Genomic DNA, 20,809 nt, shown 5'->3' with positions numbered 1-20,809 from the left:
AAAGGGATGGGCTGCACTTGAACCAAGATGGAACCAGACTGCTGGCGCTTCAAATCAAAAAGGTTGCAGAGCAGCTTTTAAAATGGCGCCTGGGGAAGAGTGAACAGGAGCTGGGCAGTATCCGGTTCAGTAAATGCCATCCTTTAAAGTGCAAGGGTGCAAAGGATTCAGATAAAACAGAAGGAGACAGGACAGAACCACATAAAGAGCAGACAGAAGGCTATTCCAGCTGGTCAAAGAGTCACAAGGAAGATAGCATATACCAGGGAAGAGATTCAGCGTATAGGTGCTTATATGCCAATGCCAGAAGCCTCCGGGCCAAGATGGGTGAGCTGGAGTGTTTGGTTGCTAACACAGATATAGATATAGTGGGCATAACAGAAACATGGTGGAACAGTGAGAACCAGTGGGACACTGTTATCCCTGGATATAAACTCTAGAAAGCACAGGGAGGGACACCTTGGAGGTGGAGTTGCACTGTATGTTAAAGAAGGGGTAGAATCTAACAAGGTAGAAAACGTAGGATGACTGGAGTCCTCCAGAAACCCTGTGGTTGACAATACAAGGCCTGAAATGAAATGTGCTACTGGGGACATGCTATTGCCCTCCGGATCAAAATGCTGACAGTGACTGGGAGTTGCAGGAGGAAATCAGAGAGGCATCAAGGAGAGGCAGGGCAGTGATAATTGGTGACTTCAATTACCCACACATAGACTGGGTAAATTTACAGTCAGGTAATGACATGGAAATCAGATTTCTAGATACGCTGAATGACTGTGCCCTAGAACAGTTGGTCTTGAAACCAACCAGAGAGAAGATGACCTTGGACTTAATCCTGAGTGGCACCCAGGACCTGGTGCGGGATGTCTGTGTCATCGACCTTTTAGGCAACAGTGACCCTAGTGTGATCAAATTCAGCATACATGCGCTGAGAGAATCACCAAGGAAGTCTAACATAGACATTTTGAATTTCAGAAGAGGAAACTTCTCCAAAATGAGGAGTATGGTGAAAAGAAAGCTGAAAGGGAAAATCAAGAGAATAACTTTGCTCCAGAATGCATGGAGTTTACTCAAAACCACAATACTGGAAGCCCAGTTAGGTTGTATACCCAAATGGAGGAAAGGTACCACTAAGTCCAGGAGGATGCCAGCATGGTTAACAGGTAGCGTCAAGGAAGCCATAAAAGGGAAGAAGACTTTATTGGCATTATATACCAACCGAAATGGGAAGGCCTGTCCAAATGAAGAGAACAGAAAGGAATACAAACTCTGGCAAAAGAAATGCAAGGTGACAACAAGGGAGGCAAAAAGAGAGTTTGAAGAACATTTAGCCAAAAGCATCAAGGAGAATAACAAAAACTTCTTTAAATACATCAGAAGCAGGAAACCTCCCAGGGAGGTGGTTGAACCATTAGACAATGAGGGAGTGAAAGGGGTTATTAAGGATGATATGGACGTTGCAGAGAAGCTAAATGAGTTCTTTGCATCCGTCTTCACGGCAGAGGATACTGAGCACATACCTGTTCCTGAACCAGGCTTTTTGGGGATGGAGGCTAATGAACTGAGTCAGACAGAAGTGTCAAGAGATGATGTTCTAAACTGTCTGAAAAAACTTAAAATAAGCAAATCACCAGGGCCGGATGGCATCCATTCAAGAGTCCTCAAAGAACAAAAATGTGAAATTGCTGACCTCCTTGCTAAAATCTATAACTTATCCCTGCAATCAGGCTCTATACCAGAGGACTGAAACATAGCCAATGTAACACCAATTTTCAAAACGGGATCTAGGGGCGATCCGGGAAATTACAGGCCAGTTAGCTTAACGTCCGTTCCAGACAAATTGATGGAAAGTATCCTCAAGGATAAAATTGTAAAGCACATAGAAGAACAGGCCCTGCTGAGAGAGAACTAGCAAGGTTTCTGCAAAGGGAAATCTTGCCTCACAAACCTTTTGGAGTTCTTTGAGAGTGTCAACAAGTGTGTGGATCAAGGCAATCCAGTTGACATAGTATACCTGGATTTCCAAAAAGCTTTTGACAAAGTTCCTCATCAAAGACTCTTGAGAAAAATAGCAGTCATGGGATAAGGGGACAAGTACATGTGTGGATTGCTAACTGGTTGAACGACAGGAAACAGAGGGTAGGTATAAATGGAGAGTTTTTACAATGGAGGGAAGTAAGAAGTGAGGTCCCCCAGGGATCTGTACTGGGAGCAGTGCTTTTTAATTTATTCATAAATGATCTAGAAGTAGGGGTAATCAGAGAAGTGGCCAAATTTGTAGGTGATACCAAACTCTTTTGGGTAGTGAAATCCAAAACAGATTGTGAGGAGCGCCAAAAGGATCTCACCAAACTTGGTGAGTGGGCAACAAAATGGTAAATGCGGTTCAGTGTTGGCAAGTGTAAAGTGATGCACATTGGGACGAAAACCCCCAACTTCAAGTATATGTTGATGGGAACTGCGCTGTCGGTGACTGACCAGGAGATGGATCTTGGGGTTGTGGTGGACAGGTTGTTGAAAGTGTCGACTCAATGTGCAGCAGCTGTGAAAAAGGCCAATTCTGTGCTAGGGATCATTAGGAAGGGGATTGAAAATAAAACGGCTAATATTATAATGCCCTTATACAAAACTATAGTGCAGCCACACCTGGAGTACTGCATACAATTCTGGTCACCACATCTAAAATTTTGGTCACCACATTGTGGAACTGGAAAAGGTGCAGAGGAGGGCAACCAAGATGATCAGGGGCCTACGGCAAGTTTTAGTTAATTGGATGAAAAATAAAGGAGAAAGGAAATACTCTCAAACAGATATTGTTCTGCTAAGACAAATAATTATTTATCATATTGAATTTATAAATCTGTGCTGAAATTACTGTAAGTTATATCAAGATTTCATTAGACCAGGGCTTGGTTTAAACCCCTTCAGACAAACACTGCTCTGACTGTGAGCAGCACGACAGGTAAGGGTGTGTGTGTGTGTGTGTGTGTGTGTGTGTGTGTGTGTGTGTGTGTGTGTGTGTGTAAGTGATGAACTGGGGCAGGACAGGTACATCGTCCCTTTTAAAAAATGTTTGAATAAGGCTAGAATGTTTGTGTTCAACAGACCATGTGAATAGGGCTAGACAGGAATCTGTCTGTGACTGCTCCCTGCCACTAGTTAGCCCTTCCCATTTCACAAAGGAAAGAATGTGTTTGCTGGCAAAGTCAAGGGAAGAAACTCAGAAGGGAGGAAGGCTATTAAGCCATTTGTTGTTGTTGTTGTTTTGAGACTTCTCCCAAAGCTTGAATACTACTTCCCCTTGAGATTTTTCAAGCATTTCAAGGGGACACTTGAAAAGTCAAATGGAATTTGGAGCAAGAGAAAAAGATTTTCAGATCATTGTGGATAAGAAATTTTGGAAAAGGCTGTGAATTTCTGGGAAAAGAGAAGAGACAGAAAGGTAAAACTATTTTATGACCTAGCCAGCTTCATGCCCCATGGTTTCTGGGAATCAGCTACTGTGCGCTCAGCTCCTTAATTTTATGAGCACAAAAAACTTACCAAGAAGGAAACTGGGAATGTTAAAGTGATTAAAACAACTGCTTCTTTATTAGTCTACATGGTACTAGTTTTGTATAATGAGCTGCATAATTATACAGTGCAAAACCCCTGAAGCCTTATATTATATGAATTAGATACTTAAATTGTAAAATAGATCTGATCACTGTTAGGGAAAAATGCATGCACAATTTGCAAAATCTTTTTTTTTTTTTTTAAATAGGCTTTTCATGAAGTCAGAAGAATAAATTTTGTGGGGTTGAATTTGTGTGAGTTCCAACCCTTTTGGCACCTACCACTTTAGTTCAAATCATAGTTGTAGATTCCTGATGTCAGAAGTGCTGAGAACTTCATTTCCCAGTGCTGCTAATACATTTGATACACCAGCCCCTGGTGGTGCAGTGGTAAAACTGCCGCCCTGTAACCAGAAGGTTGCAAGTTCGATCCTGACCAGGGGCTCAAGGTTGACTCAGCCTTCCATCCTTCCGAGGTCGGTAAAATGAGTACCCAGAATGTTGGGGGCAATATGCTAAAACATTGTAAACCGCTTAGAGAGCTTCCAGCTATAGAAGCAGCAGCAGCAACATAGCTGGGCAGGACACATGATAAGCTGAACTGAATGAGGACAACAATCCAAGCTGGAAAAGAATATGGAGAGTCATAATGCTTGTATTTGAGCTGCCAGTAGTAGAAATCAGTCTGATTATGAATCTCAGCAACATTCCTAGCAATCTCTTTCTGGAACTGATGCTCCCTTAGTTATTCATACTGAACGCATATTAAATTTCTGTTTTCTTAACCTTGGTCCATCTGCCACCATTTTGGAAGCATTGAACTAATCATGGATGAATGAATGTTAGTTTACTGTACCATCATATTTCAAATTTGCAGTTTTCAGGCATAAGAAAATACTAAGAGGGATGACAAAACTAGAAAAATGATTTTCATAATATGAGGGAGGGGATGATCTATATCCCTTCCTAGGGATATATGGACTGTTATCACTGTTCCCTTGGTGAACTGATTATTTTGGTTTACGAGAGTCAATTCACGTGTAGCCACTCCAAATAATATAGGGGGTGATTATCTCTGTTTTTGGCAAATTTGAGATAACCCTGTACTTGGGATTTTCTCACAGGCAACCTAAAACATTTTGAGGTCCATGCAGTTTCACTCTAAGGACCAAACTGCATGGTATGTTAAATACGTAGCTTAGTCCTACATTTAAAAAAAGCTACTTTCCAGTAGGCACATGAAATCACCTGGCATTCTGTGTGCGTGTGTCTGTCTGTGTGTCCATCCCCCCAATGTGTGTCCATCCCCGCAATCAACCTCACAATGCTTGGACCAGTATGAACCAAATCGGGTACAGTTATAGGGACACCTCAACAGCATAGTTTGTGATGATGTCATCTACCCCAATTCATGAATGTTTGAGGTGCAAGTGGGCTAACTTGTGAACTGCCTACGTGTTTTGGACCAAATTTAGTCCAGTTGTAGGGATAGTGAAAGGAAAATAGGTGGATTAGTTCTTACTAGAACTTGTTCTTCTTAAGTTCAACTAGTGGGCCACTGACTTTGATTGGGACCATGGGAATGCATTATTTAGCCATTTTCCTTCATGTCATGGTTATGACAAAAATTGTTCCTCTAAGCTGCTAATTATCTCCAGCAGGAAAGTTGGGAGCAATGGAAGCTTCCTTCTTGGGGCAAATAGAGGCCTGTGGGGGCAATTTTTGTTGGGACCACAACACGAGAAAGGGATAAGTATACCTGTTGGAATCTTTACCGTGTAACTAAGCATTATTGTTCTTCTTGCCTAAGGCATACTTACCTCTGTATGTATGTGTCTATGTTGGGTCCTTGGGGTGGAGTCAGTCTTCAGTTCTGTTGGTTGGCTGTCTTATCAGCTCAGTTGGTTTTGCTCTCCCCCTATTACAAAAGTTACTGCTACCTTGTTCGCTAGTGTTAAGAAATAATAAATTAAGATGTTCCTGCAACTAAAGTTAAACCTCTTGATTAATTCTTATAAATCAAGGAATCATTCTGCAACAATACCCTCCCTACATGCCACTGAAGCTATTCACATGTCCAGGAGAAAAAGGGAGCCTAGAAAGAGTATTCACATTAGAAGGAATCATTCACCCTCCCGCTTTTTAAGTCAATTACACACTAAGTCCCAGAGTCCACATTCCAGAGACCAACACAGAAATGAATTCAGAGGCAATGAAAAGTAATCATATGCCATTAAACAATAATTATAAATCTATCAGCACAAGATAGATACCACCCCCCCATCACACACCCCCACAACACACATAAACACTGACCTTTATTTCCCTCATAAAGGTGTTTTTTATGAGGATGGAAGCAAACCAGTTCCAAAGAAGGAGATTCATGAAGGTTTGCATTCCACAAGATAGAAGATGAAGCAGATGACTCTCAGCTCTATCACTCCTTATCACCCAATGCTTAGGAGGTGGTGGATGTCCTGAATTGGGGGTTAGAGGCAGTGATAGGCTAAATCAGGCCTGCTCAACTTTGCCCCCCCAGTGTTGTTGTTTTTTTGGACTACAACTCCCATAGTCCCCAGCCATGGTGAGCAGTAGCCAAGGATTATGGGAGTTGTAGGCCAACATCTGCAGGAGGGCCAAAGTTGAGCAGCTCTGGGCTAGATGCTTGAATCTTGAGCACTTGTTTCACACTGCTTGAAAATACCCCAATGCATTTGGCTATAAACAGAACCCACTAGTTTCTTTTCTTCTCACAAATATGGACATGCATTTTTTTTAAAAAAGAAGTAAGCCTTATTTTTCCCTTCCTCACAATATTAAAAAACAAACAAACCACCTTTATTTTAAGATGGAAATGCCGCTCTTTGCGGTGGCTCGCAACCATACATGTTCAGTTACAGGAAAGACCATTTTAAACTCAAAACTTAGTACAATAAAACAGTTTAAAAAAAAAAAAAAAGTTCAAAGGAACTGACAGACCTAGTATTCTACATGAACCCCTTAGAACCCCCTCTGAAGTCTAATATGTCTTCATACATTCTTCTCCATACAGGGACAGAAAAAGAGTTGCTAGGAAACAAGCAGTATCACAATGTAAATATGTTGGCGCGAAGGCAGCTCCCCTCAAGGCTCCAGAGGGCTGATGGGAAGCTCAGGAAAGACTACTGGAGTTGGGGAAGACCTTAGTGGCAGAAAAGCAAGGAAGGGCCCAGCTGCCCCCCCTCCACTGGACCTGCACACCTGCCGCAACTCATCAACTCATGGTTTCCCTCCTCTCTCACAATATAAACATTTCTGGGATGTGTCCTTGGCCTGCAATCCTATGCACACAGGATTAAGCCCCAATGAGAATAAACGGTATAGAATTGGCTGCAGTTCTGTGCAACATTTACTTGAGAGAATCCTTTATCAGATTTGAAAATTAAGCCATGTCAATCAAAAACCTGCTCAAAGAACTGACACTGAGAACCACTCCTTTCAATACTATTACCACTCACCCACCGCAAAAGGTAACACACAAAATAACCAACCAACAGCAAACAAAAAACGGACATAAGGACTATAGAGTGGTGGAGCTACTGGACTATTTTGGACTGGCCTGGCTTCCAAGCTGTGCCTGTTAGGTTGCCCATGAAGAGAAGGCAATAATCTCAGAATTCTTAAAAACAGCAACACATATTTCTGCATTAAACACACACATTTCAAACAGGATAAGTTTGAAGTTGTCCAATTAGTAATTTCAGTTAAAATGCCTTGTTTTATTTGGAAGCTCTTTAACCCTCAGGAGAGGTGAGAGAGTAATAAAAAGAGAAAGGAGCTAGCACAAACCGTTTAAAAAAAAAGTTTCCTTAAAGTCACAGAAGAGGGAAGGTGGGTTGGTGGGGGGTGGCTGCTTTCTTCTTTGTTAAGTAAGAACTAATTTAATTAAGTAAGAACTAATTAACTTTGTTAAGTAAGAACTAATCAGCCTACTTTCCTTTCACTGTCTCTACATCTGGACTACATTTGTTGCAAATTGAGGTACACAAATTAGATCTCTTGTGCCTTAAATGTTCATGTGTCCGCCATCTTGGATTGGGGTGGATGGCATCATTACAAACTGCACCATTGAGGTGTCCCTGTCTGACATGCACTGCAGCTGTTCCAAATTTGGTTCAAATCAGTTAGACTGAAGTTAAGTCTAACCTCATGTTAGTGCACTTGTGCCTCAAAAGTTTATGCACCCACCATCTTGGATCGGGGTGGGTGACATAGTCACAATCTTCGCCATTGAGGTGTCCCTAGAGCTGTAGCAAATTTGGTTCAAATCGGTTAAGCCGATTCACAAGTTAGCTCACTTGCGCCTCAAAGGTTTATGCTTACGTCATCTTGAATCAGGGTGAATGACATCATCACAAACTACACCACTGAGGTATCCCTGTGTGTTACTTACTACAACTGTACCTGATTCGGTTCAGATAAGTTAGACAGTCCACAAGTTAGCCCACTTGCACCTCAGATGTTCACACGCCCACCACCTTGGATTGGGGTGGATGACATCATCACAAACTATTTTTTTTAATTTATATCCTGCTTTTATATTTATATAAAATATTTATATAAAATATTTAAATATAAATATAAATTTACAATATTGATATTTATATCCCACTTTTCTTCCAAGGAGCCCAGAGCGGTGTACATGGTTATGTTTATCCTCACGACAACCCTGTGAGGTAGGTTAGGCTGAAAGATGCATGACTGGCCCAGAGTAACCCAGTGAGTTTCTTGGCTGAGTGGGGATCTCCTCGGTCCTAGTCCCACACTCTAACCACTGCACCACACTGGCATTGTGTACCACTGCACCCTCCAATGCCATTGAGGTGTCCCTATGTGTCAAATCAAATCCCTATGTAGCAAATTTGGTTCAAATCAGTAAAGTGCTTCACAAGTTAGCCCACTTGTTCCTCAAAAGTTTACGCATCTGCCATCTTGATTCCGTGTGGATGACATCATCACAAACTATGCCACTGAGGTGTCTCTATGTATCATTCAATGCAACTGTACCTAATTTGGTTCAAATGGGTTAAGCAGTCCACAAATTAGCCTGCTTGTGCCTCAGAAGTTCACATGGCTGCCATCTTGAATTGGAGACATCATCACACACACCACACCATTTGAGCATCCCTATGTGTCTCTGCAACTGTAGTATATGTGCATCTGCCATCTTGGATCTTGGTGGATGACATCATCTCAAACTATGCCATTTACGTGTCCCTATGTGTCTGTAGAACTGTACCTGATTTTGTTCATATTGTTCTAGGCATTGCGAAGTTGATGGGGGTGGGGAGACACACACACACAGAATGCCGGGTGATCTCATAAGTCTACTGGAAAGTAGGCTAAAAAGACCAAGTACCTGCACCATCTATTGCCAAGAAGTAAAAAAAGCAAAAAACCACATTTAAGCAAGAGAGACAGACACACTGAAGGAAAGACAGAAAGGAAGAGATGGCATGTTTGAGAGAATGGGGGGCTGGCAAGAATGTGGGCTGGCAAGCTGGGGCACACCCCCTTTGCCCCAAATGAGGAGCCTCCTCTGGGTTAAATACAGGTTTTACCTACATTTACTCGAAAGGAACAGGATTTGAATATAAGATGACCTCCTGATTTCTAATATCAATCAACTTGGGAAAAACCTAGTCTTGGATTCAGGTAAATACAAGCTTGCAGTGGATATTAGCATGCTTTAGGCTTTGGGTATATAATGTTCTCCCAAGGCACCTTCAATTTAGGCAGTCTGATAAGACACAAGAGTACTTCAAAAATAAAGTATTCAAGCACTCTGTCTTGGTTAGAAATGGAATGGAATGCTGAAAATCTAATCCACACTTCTGCCTCTTAAACTAGGAGATAAGTATTGAGGAAGACATACAAAATCATAGCAGAGGAACATATATGATTGGGGCATGATACACTTTACACAAGATACAAAATGGATAGGTAAGAGTTCCTCTGATTTTGCTTAGGGATTTGCTGAAATTGCCTGATAAACACTTTAAATACCTCAGATGTGTTCACTTAAGGAGGGAACTCAACATTCATTTTGAATCCTGCTTCAAGTGAAATCTAATGACAACCTAGGGATAGGATGGGCTGAGTTTTTTGGTTTTTTTACTTCAAACTTTCTGAGGTGTTTTGCCTGAGAGGTGGGGGTGGCTTCCCCTTGAGGAAAAGTGAGTGCTGGCAGCCTCAGGAAGCAAGGGCAGGCACCCTGCCTCCTACTGCTGGCATCACGGTTGTTGCCACCATTCCAGGCAAACACTGTTGTGACCGTGAGCAGCACAAGTAAGGGTGTGTGTGTGTGTGTGTGTGTGTGTGTGTGTAAGTGATGGGACAGGACTTCCAAACCATTTTGTAATGTTATGGGGCCTTCTATGCTTGCCTTAGCTTAGGGCCTCAGCATGTCATAGGAACATAGGAAGCTGCCATATACTGAGTCAGACCTTTGGTCCATCTAGCTCAGTCTTGTCTACACAGACTGGCAGCGGCTTCTCCAAGGTTGCAGGCAGGAATCTCTCTCAGCTCTATCTTGGAGGTGCCAGAGAGAGAACCTGGAACTTAGATGCTCTTCCCAGAGCGGCTCCATCCTCTAAGAGGAATATCTTCCAGTGCTCACACTTCTAGTCTCCCATTCATATGCAACCAGGGTGGACCCTGCTTAGCTAAGGGGGACAAGTCATGCTAGCGACCACAAGACCAGCTCTCCTTTCTTTTTCAACCATCCTTATTTCAACCATCGCAGACACTCTCCCTCTCCCCACCGCCCTGGACTTGTTTTCGGCACACGCTGCCCTCTTTGCTGTACACAGTGCCAGCTTGTTGCACTGACTGGCCTTGCTTCATTGTTGCTGCTTATTTCAAAGATTCTGAAGTGAAAGGCCATCGATTCAGTACCTTAGGAGAAACCAGAAACAATGAAGCAAGTCAGCCAGTGGGGTGAGCAGGAGGTATAAACAGCCATGAGGGCAAAGTGTGTTGAAGGTGAGGCCAGTACAGGGGGAAGAGAGGCAGCATCTGAGCTGGTTCAAGTGTGGGGCCACGGGGAGGGTGGGATGATGTCAGTACTAGCTCCAGGCACAGGGGCAGGCAACAAGCTGGTCTTGTTGAGGAAGACCACCCAAATTTGCTTTGGATTTCGCAAAAGATCAAATTTCATTGGCATCTCTAATTTTGTTCCATCTGGTTTTCTTTTTAAAGAGAGCCAGCATGGTGAATTAGTTAGAGTGCCGGACTAGGACCAGGGAGACATGAGTTCAAATCCCCATTCAGCCATGAAACTAGCTGGGTGACTCTGGGCCAGTCACTTCTCTCTCAGCCCAACCTACTTCACAGGGTTGTTGTGAAAGTGAAACTCAAGTATGTAGTACACTGCTCTGGGCTCCTTGGAGGAAGAGCGGGATATAAATGTAATAATAATAATAAACTTTAGTTCAGAATTCATTTTTGTGTTTCAATCTATTGAGGTTTTTTTCTTTGTTTGTTTTAAAGTGTTGAACATTTTAATTTTTTTTAGCTATAAAATTTGTATACTGCTCCAAACTTTCATCTCTGGGTGCTTTACAGCAACATTGTATTTTGTGTCTTAATCTATTGAATTTTTAATTTTTAAAAAAAACAGCATTAGTTTAACTCCTAACACAAAAATTGCAACCTTTTCTCACACACAAGCAGAATGTGAGCCACAAATTTAGAGAACAGTCTGTGGTACCAAGTTATCAGGATTGGCTCTCAGAAGCCAGATCTGTACTCCCTACTGTAGGTCTAATTTTGATATTTTATAGCATTTATATGTGTGAGAAAGGGGCTCCCCAGCCTGCCTTCAGCACTCCTTAAAGCATGTTCTGCCCCCCCCCCCCGGCCCGGGTTTTAGGTTATTAGACCCAAGTGCATTTCCACAAAAGTCTCAAATGGAGCAGATAAAAGGCCAAGCAATGATTTTTATTTTTATTTTTATTTTTTTAAAAAAATTTCAACTTGCTACCTGGCAAAAAAAAAGGGGGTTGGTGATTTTGTGGCTGTTGATTTCACAAATCATTAAACATTACAGCAAATATAAAGAGAATGTTTCCTGCCTGGTTTTGAAATGTAATGTCATAGGGTAACGTTGTAATGTTCCCTGTGAGTGGTCATTAGATTGAGCATTACACAGGGGGCTCGTGCATAATTGTTCCTGTGGTGTCATCCTCAAATAGCAGATGCAGCTGGTTATAGCTCCAGGGGCAAAAACCACAAGTACTTACTTTGATTGCTGTCAAAGGTCTTATCTGTGTCCAGATTATTCATTTCTTTTTCTTTTTCCAAGAGTGAACTACAGTGAATCAGCTCCCAGGAAGATGAACCACATTTTTTATTACACAGGGACAGGAGTGCCTGTGTATTAAGGGTTGAGAGGTAAAACAGCATTCTGTCATGTTATTTCAACCTTCTGTGGGTTCTCGATGCTTTCTGCTTCCACTATTCATGCTAGAAGGGGCATTGTTACACTCAGATTCACCTGCTCAACAACCATAATAGGGTTTTTATTTTTATTTATTTTTTAAAAAATCAAATACTTGGAAAAATGGCTAAGTTATGAGTAAAAGCTGAAAAGCAGACATGAAAGCTCAAGACCACGGTTGGGTCTTTTCCCACTCCTATCTTTATAATGGGATTTTTTGGATCAATATACAGAAGCATAGACTAACAACTGCAGTGGCTCCCTCCCCCCCAGACTTCTGTGTGGAAGTCCAGTCTCCAGCAGGCCTTGTGGGCCCCCATATTCTGTTTGACAGGCTGCCATTGGCCCACCTGTGTGGCACCATGCCGGGTGACTGAGCACAAGTTGCTGCCAACCTCCTGCCTGCCTGCCATGCGGGCAGCAGCCACATCAATCTCCAGCCATGTGTGCGGCTGTGGGGTTGGGTGAGGGGAGAAGGGAAGGCTTCTGAACAGCAGACAGCCACTTCTGCCCGGCCACCCAGCGTGGGTCCTGCCCTTTGTGTGTGCTAGCTGCACGTGTCAGGGACAGCATGCACTGAGTCAAGTAAAGAGAAGAGTGACAGAGTGGGGCAGGAGCCGGTGAGCTACCTCAAGGCTTGGTCGGAGCCCTAAGCAAGTGGCAAGATTCTGTGGGCAGCATATTCAGAGCAACTGAGTGAGATGCGTGAGTGGCGATGGCAGAAGTGGCCACAGCTAGCCTGGTGAGGCTACCAGTGGCGGCAGCACCACTTTTCAACTTGGATTCACCACTTGCAGGGGCAAGAGCTGGATCAAGAGTGTGCTGCTGCAGGAGGATGTGGAGGAAGCGGTGGAAACTGCTTCTGCCGCTGCCTCCCACGTCGTCCCTTGCGTGCAGCCTAGGCATTGTGTGGATTGCAGCCTTAAAGACCAGTCATAGGAAGATCTCAGAAGTACACCCTGCTGAGTTCAGTGGGGTTTAAAGGTAAAGTGTTTCACTGAGTCGATTTCAACTCCTGGCACCCACAGACTCCTGGCGCCCGCCAGTGGTTTTCTTTGGTAGAATACAGGAGGGGTTTACCTTTGCTTCCTTACTCCCATGCAAATATGTGTAGGATTTTCATCCTTCTTAGTGCAGAAAGAAAAGTGCCTCTCCTAAGGGGGGCCGTTGACTCATGAGAGGCCCCACAGAATCCAGCAAGGTGCTCTGGAACGAACGAAAGGTTTTTGTTTCCTTTAAAAAAAAAATTCCTGCTTAGTTTTTGTTTGTGCATTGTGTGTTTGGGTGAGGGGGTGGTGAAGTTGATGCTGTTTCTGACTTCTGCAGGGCTGGACTCTGCTTTTGCAGCTTTGAGCAAACCCACCGAAGCTTCCACCAACTAACAAAGTTTGCATGATGATTATAGGGATGTTTTTGTGTCTGTGTGACTGATAGAGAAATCCCACCCCCACTGCTGCCACCCTTGAGCTGCTCTCTATGTGTGTTTCTCTGAGAGTGAGGGAGAGGGGGAGAGAGAGAGCAAGGGGTGAGAGAGGATCTTCCCTTCCCAGCCAGGACCTCCGCAGTCTGCCAGCCCCAGTCGGGGCTGGCAGACAATTGGTAAAACGGGGTTAGGAGAATGCTCACTCTCCTAACCTCATTCTGGAGGGTGGCTCTGTAGGTGGGTTTGCCACTGTGGTGCCGCCGGGATTGGGCCCGATCCTGGCAGCACACACATGCATGCAAAACTGGGCTGGGTTTCCTTAGCCTGATTTTAACTGCTTTTCAACAACAACCCAAAATTACACGTTGAAATGTTCTGCTAATGCATATCTGCTCAAAGAGTCTTGTTCATCATTGAGGCTATTCACACGATGGGGTGAAATCGGGCTAGCAGAGGCTAGCCCGATTTTGCCCCATTATGTGAACCACTGGGCCTGACTGCGAGCCTGGTGGTTCCTAGGCAGGTAACCCGCTTAACTACCCCTGCCCTAAAACCAGGTTTGTGGAGTGAGCGCTCCACAAACCTGGTTTTAAAGATTGTGAGTAGCCGCAATGCGGGTCCACGCCATGGTTACTCATGAGTAGACCCCGGCGGGGAGGCAAAAAGCCACTTCCTGGCTCCAGGGATCTCCCCAGTGTGCCCTGCGCTCTTGCACAGGGTATACTGGAGCTTCTGGGGGCTGTGCGACCCCCACTCCCCCCAGCCCCCGCCAGCTCTGTCACGGAGCTGGCAATCGTGTGGGCAGCCGATCCGGCCACCCAGGGCTCCCGCTCTGCTCGTGTGCGGGGAGGGTGGGCTTAGCCCTTCCCGCTCACCCTTCCAAACCGGGTCTCACTGATCGTGAGACCCGGCTCATTATGTTCTTGCAAATTCATTTGCTTAAATATTGGATCCTTTAGGGATAGAGGTGGAAGTGGGGAATGGAATATGTGGGATGGGAATATGTTAAGGTGTGTGTTGAAATGTTTCTGCTAATGCATATTTTCATAAATATACTTGTTCTACATCTGTACATTCTTTTGAGTTCAGTTGCTCTTAGTGCCCTCAAGAACCCATGTGTTAAAAATACAGCGTGTGTCATGGGGTGTGTAGGGCGTATGTGTGTGTAGGGCGATCAGGGGTCCACCTAGGTAATTTGAGTGCCCAGCTGTGAGCCCCCCCCACATGGGAGGCCCCCCCATGCAAGACCCCACAAAACCTCCTTTGGGGGGGCCTGTCACCAAACCTCTGTGTGTGTTTTTATTACAGCTTCCGCGCTGTAATATCCAAGACTAGGAATGTGTTCCCCGGGATAGCACTCACCACGTCTGCATGTGAGAAACCATCCTCGCTCTATTTAGAGGCACCCATGGCCTGACACTCTTGTGAGGAAGGTGTTAGGCGGAAAAGGGGATGTATTGCCCTTTTGAATCAGCTATGCTTTCCCTAGGCAAATTACTTCTTTCCTCTCTACTCTGATGGTCCTTCTCCTGAGCTGTTCAGGGGTGTCCCCATGGCCTGTCATTCTCTTGCCTGGCTACTGAACCATGGGTTGGGTGGTGGGATCCTTGAAAAAAATTTCAGCTGGCCCATGGCTGTCCTCATTGATCTGTCCCACTCATGTGCCTGCATCTGTGGGCATGAACCCCCAAAAGGGGAAGTGGTTGGCTCCCCCTTCCCCAACTTTTGTGTCTGAAAAAATAGAACATGGCTGCTCTGGATTCCCTTCCAAGGGTCTGCCTTTAAGTACCTACCAATAACGCCCCCCCCCATACATAAAACATTCACATGGATGGTGCGGGGAGTGGGCTGCAGAGCGGACCCTTCCAGCCATTCATAACTCCTGGGCCGGGGCCTGCATTGCGGTATATGAAGATCTCAAGGTGCATTGATTCCTGGGATTAGAGGGCCCCGGTCTCCAGCCATCCCAAGATGGCTGCATTGCCCATTGGGGGCTGTGGGTAGTGGTGCACATCTCCACGTTGGCGGGTGGGTTGGCAGTGTGCAGGGTTTGATGGTAGCTTTGCGGCAGTCACCGAGACCAGGAAAGCATTTGCCCAAGTGCCTGTCCCTGCCGCTTTCTCGCATGGAGCTTCCTCCCTTGCTCCCCTTAGTCTGCCACTCTGTGTGGGGTAATGGGGTGCTCTTCATCATACCTTGAGAGCACCACCTCATACAACATGAGTATCATCTTGTTCATTTTGCATTCGTGACCCATGGACAATTCTTCTTATGAGTAAGACTTGGGGAGCAAATATCCCCATCCGAGAAGGGGCTGGGCCCCCTCCCTCACCCTTTCTGTGTGAAAAATAGAACTTGTCTGCTCCAGCTCCCCTGCTTGTGTCTGCCTTTTGGCTTCCCCCTCCCAGCGCCATGAAGGGGTACCCTGCTTGTGGTGCCTCTCGGGGTCTTTGTGCATGTGGACACCCATGACTGTTGCCCCTGAGCAGTTATGCAGCTTGACAGGCTGGCCAGTCTGGGCTGGGGCATGTTGGTGTCCCTGTGGCCTGGCAACTCCATAACTGTATGGCTGACAGGAGGGGCGTGGCCTTTTTTCCAAGTGGCTGCCAGATAGAAGTGTCGAAAGCATGGAACAGCCGTGTCCTCAGGCAGGTCTGCGCCACCACCTCTATGACTGGAAATGGGCACTTAGAGGCAATTATGGGTGAGTCTGCCTTCAGGTGTGTGATGAGACTATATAGGAGCTGGTGAATGAGTGTGTGAGTGTGTGTAGGTTACCCTAATAACCAGGCACAGAAGGTTCAGGGGGGAGGGATTTTTAAAAAGGCAGTTGATACAGAGAGAAGAGAAAGAGAGTTGGATTGAGTTGCATGGGAGTAGGAGGTTGAGAGTTTGTGGTGTGTGTTCTAAACAGGAGAGATTGTTCAGATGGGTTGTGTAGAACTTGAAGGGTGAATGTGTGGAGGCTGGAGAACCAGCAGTGTTCTGGGCAGCTTCTAGTAACAGACAAGAAGGTCTAGAGGAATTCACTATGTTTACAAACCCAAGTTTAATTACCTCTGTCTCAGTTATCTTACCTCCCTATATGCTACATTTTATCCAGAACAGCTGATGTACCTAATAACTTGGTAGAGAGGTTTGTGTGCCCTGCTTTGCAGAGATCTTTATTCTAATCAGTAAAATAATAAATCTATTCTTGTTTTTTGTTTTATACCGCAAGTTTTGTTTTATTTTATGTTCTGAACATATACGCCTATCCTGCACTCACGGGGTTACACAGCCAAAGGTATTGAGTACCGAGAGCAGGGTAACAAGAATGTATGTGGTGGCAGTGAGGGAAAGTAAAAGCTGAATAAATTCCCAGAACCTGGAGACTAAATAAAAATGAATCACCTCCCTGGAATTGAGAGGAGCATCAGGGTGGGACCCTGACAGGCTATAGTTCAGCAGTGAAACTGTGGTTGTCGGTGGCGAAGCTTAGAGAAAACCTCAGGTTCCAATTGGAGTTTGGCAGGGCAAACTGGAGTTAACTTCAGACCCTCAACTGTGGTTTTGTTTGGTTGGGCATACTACAGTTACAAATTCTGGCAGCTTTAACTGCAGTTAATGTGTACATATGAACTGGGCCTTAGTATAGGCAGTCCTGAGCTAGATGGACCAATGGTCTGACTTAGGGATGTGCAAACCAGCTCAAAATTGAGCTGGTTCGAGTTTGATCTTGTTCAATTTGAAGGTTCAGCCTCGAGCCAAACTGGACCCAGTTTGGTTTAAGCTCAAACCGAACCAGGTTTGGACAGTTTGTGCCGACTTGATGCTCTACTGGTAAAGGTGCAGAGGGGGCTTCCCTAAGCACAGAGGGGAGTAAAAGTACTTACAACTCACATTGGTGCCGGCTACGGGTGTGGGGGGAAGAACCACTGCTGGCGCAGGGCTTCGAGCCAATCCGAACTGGCTTGTGCTCAAACCGGGGACTGGTTTGAGGAAGCAAAACTGAGCCAGCCTGGTTCGGTTCGAGTCCAATTTGGATTCAAACCTAACTGGGGAAACCGGTTTTGTGCATATCCCTAGACTGACTTGATATAAGGCAGCTTCCTATCTTCCTATGAAATGTTTTTTGATAGTTCATCTACATTTTCATTAGATTTCTACTCTTATTCTTAATTATACTTCTTGTCCTAACCTCAATAGTTTGAAGAAATCTTCGGTATCTCCATTCTTCAGATGATATGATACAATTATATTTCCAACAGCAAAGTCAGTCAATAAATTCTATGGATGGTATGAATCAGTCATATAAGAACTTCATTAAAAATAACAGGGGTTTTAGCTTCTTGAAATAGCTGCCACATCTTAGGCTGTTAGGTTTTCTTTATTCTTTTGTCTGACTACACTTTTCAATAATTATTAGGTTTGTTAATGTAAAGCCTGTTATTAAAACTGTTTAGCTTGTGTTCATGCTTTTAACACTGTTCCTTATTCATTTAAGTATTCACTAATACTTAACACAGTAACAGTAAGTAGACATTTTAGAAACAGCATATGGATACCCCATATTCTAGAGAAATTTATTCTGGAGAAACATTATATCATGTCTCTACCATGTGTAATTTGTCCTTGCTTTTACTAATTTGTTAAAAATATAAATATCAATTTTTCAAGTTTGTCATTTGCTCTATAAATGATTTAATAACACTGGAGAGAGAAATGTGTTTTCTACTGAAGTACAATAATTTTCCAAGGAGGAGAAAGTCCTGAAAATACTTGCTAGTCTTGCAATTTATAACTTAAGCAAAATATTAATTGTGAAAAAATGAAGGCTGCAAAGTTTAATAAATTAACTGGTGCAATTTATCAACTAAAGCTTTAACCACAGATTAAAACTTGTCCCCTGGTTAATCAATGGGATTGATGACAAGCAGGGGTTCTGGGACTTGGAAATCAAGAAGGACATGTCACCATATTGGTCACACCCATGTATCTTCTCTTAGACTTCACAAATATTAACAAACAGGTAATCTTGAAATCTAAGTTTTGGAATTCCAGGTCAATGACAGAACAGGAAAATATTGTCAGCTGTTTTGCAGTTTTACAGACAAATGTGTGGTTCCATTTTATACTAGTATTTTTAGTGGAAAAACGAAAGGAATATTTTCATTCTATTAATGGTTTTGGCAATATGTTAATATATGCAAATTGAGCAATTAAATTTGACTGTTTTTACAACCAGATTATTAATAGACTCAAAAACTATTTAATTGGTTGACAGTCTGAGAAAAACTGCTTCCACTTGTTGTCAGCCAAAGCCAGACAAAAGGAGAGACGGAGAGGCTAACTATCTACTTAGTTTGCACAAATGTGTGTAATGGAGTCCCAATGCCATTTTTAAAAATAAAAAAAAGAGGAGGGAAGGCTTCAAGATAGGAGGTGGTGATTTTGAGTGGAGAGGTGGCGGATGGCAGTGGTTAAATCTTTTCCCACTTTCAGTTCTTTGTTCTAATTTGCCTTCCCAGTGGCTGCTTCTGATGAGGTTTAAAACACAAGTAAAGACAGATTTTGAACCCTTTTTGTGGGGGAAAGACACACAGGGTGTGACTTGTAGTAGAGAAACAGTGGACAGAACAGTATTAAACATCTTGCTGCTGCTTGACTTAAAATCATCCCCTCCTAAAATTGTTCTTCTTTTAAAGGAAAAATAAGAATAGGCTATGCTACAAGTGTTTTGACATGATTTTAGTTAGCCCCTTAAAAGAGTCTTTTAGACACTTCCAACCTTCTCACAGCTATCTACAACAGAAAGTGAAAATGACTAGAAAAAACCCACTGGATGTGCAGCTCATATGTTTCCTGTCTTCTTTCCTTCCTCTCCGTCTCCATCAATAAGCAGCAGAGTGGTTTCGGGTCTCTCCTTCACAAGAATGGCGTGGCCTCTCCTACACAAGAGGTGAGGCTGGTTTGGAAAATTGTATTCTGGCATATGTAATCAGAATGTAGTTGTGCCCAGAGCATGCCAGTGTTGACATCACTGCAGGACACACTCTTGAGGCACAGTCATCTGAATCTTCTCTCTACACCTGTTCCAAAACTCTTGAGTGTGATGGAAGCTGCCCCCTCTCACATGATTAAAGGCTGCCCCAGCAACATGTTGGGATGTCTTACAGTGATGTTAGGATAGGTATGCTCTCAGTGCAATCCCATCTTGGTTGTGTGATAAAGCCGGTGATCATCTGAACTAGCCCAAGCGTGAAGCACATTCTGGAGTAGAATAAAAGTATCATAGAAGTTGTAGGGCATCTACTCCAATCCCTTACTCTGGAAAACATCCAGAGCTAGAGCTTCTCCAGCAGGTGGCTGAGAAAGTCTCTGCTTTAAGACCTCCAGTGAAAGAGAGCCCACCAGTAACTAACTGGTTCAATTGTCAAATTGATCTCACTATTAAGGATCTCCTAAGGTTCCTCCTCAGTCCCTATCCAACCCCAGTACAGCATACCTTCAGTGGTTGTTGCTGTTGTCTACCTTGTTAATGTGTGAGCCCTTTGGAAAGAGGAACCATCCTATCTATCTGTCTATCTCTCTTTCAGGGATGGAGTCACCATTGGGTGAATGGTTTCAAAGAACCTCAGCCACTGCTGTACCTCAGGGGCCGTGCCTTGCAGCCCCAGACATGCTCCCTGTATCTGATGTCAGATGCGGGGGTGTGTGTGATTTCGCTCCCAAACAGGGCTGCACTGGCAAATCAGACTGACAACTATTTTATCAGTTCATCAATATAATAAAAGTCCTATTTAGGCTAATTCAGGTGTGATTTCTTTGTAGCAATGTTTACTACATGGTCAACCCACAACTATGCCTCCTAAGATTGGCATTTTTAGAGCTTATGAGATCACCCGGCATTCCGTGTATGTGTACCCCCCATTAACTTTGCAATGCCTGGACCAATCATATGAACCAAATTGGGTACAGTTGTAGGAACACATAGGGACACCTCAATGCCCAGATCAAGATGGTGGATGCATAAACATTAGAGGTGCAAGTGGGCTAACTTATGAACCACCTAACCGATTTGAACCAAATTTGTTACCATTGTAGGGACACATAGGGATGCCCCGATGGCATAGTTTGTGGTGATGTCATCCACCCCGATCCAGGATGGCGGACATGTGAACAGTTGAGGAGCAAGAGATCTAACTTGTGGACCTTGATTTGAACCAAATTTAATCTAGTTGTAGAGATCATGAAAGGCAAGTAGGCAGATTAATTCTTACTAGAACAACTTGTTCATTTACTGGATATGGGCTGGCTGGGGATACCTGTTCACAAGAGTGCCAATCCCTTGTGAGGTGATAGTAAATGTGG

At 44.0% G+C, this 20,809-nt stretch overlaps 1 long non-coding RNA gene across 1 annotated transcript in view; it reads left to right on the top strand.

The window, feature by feature from the left end:
• The window catches only part of LOC128345392 (uncharacterized), a 64,251-nt gene extending 44,062 nt beyond the window's left edge, over positions 1 to 20,189 (top strand). Inside the window, exons 2-3 of the long non-coding RNA XR_008316430.1 lie at positions 19,341 to 19,397; positions 20,035 to 20,189. This is a non-coding gene — a long non-coding RNA (uncharacterized LOC128345392). The remainder of the gene's footprint in view (positions 1 to 19,340; positions 19,398 to 20,034) is intronic.
• The last annotated feature ends 620 nt before the right edge of the window (positions 20,190 to 20,809 follow it).

The sequence above is a fragment of the Hemicordylus capensis genome, chromosome 1, assembly GCF_027244095.1.
Source record: "Hemicordylus capensis ecotype Gifberg chromosome 1, rHemCap1.1.pri, whole genome shotgun sequence".
In the NCBI taxonomy this organism is placed as follows: domain Eukaryota; kingdom Metazoa; phylum Chordata; class Lepidosauria; order Squamata; family Cordylidae; genus Hemicordylus; species Hemicordylus capensis.
Note: the sequence above shows the minus strand (reverse complement) of the source record. Positions and strands in the feature narration are given on the sequence as shown.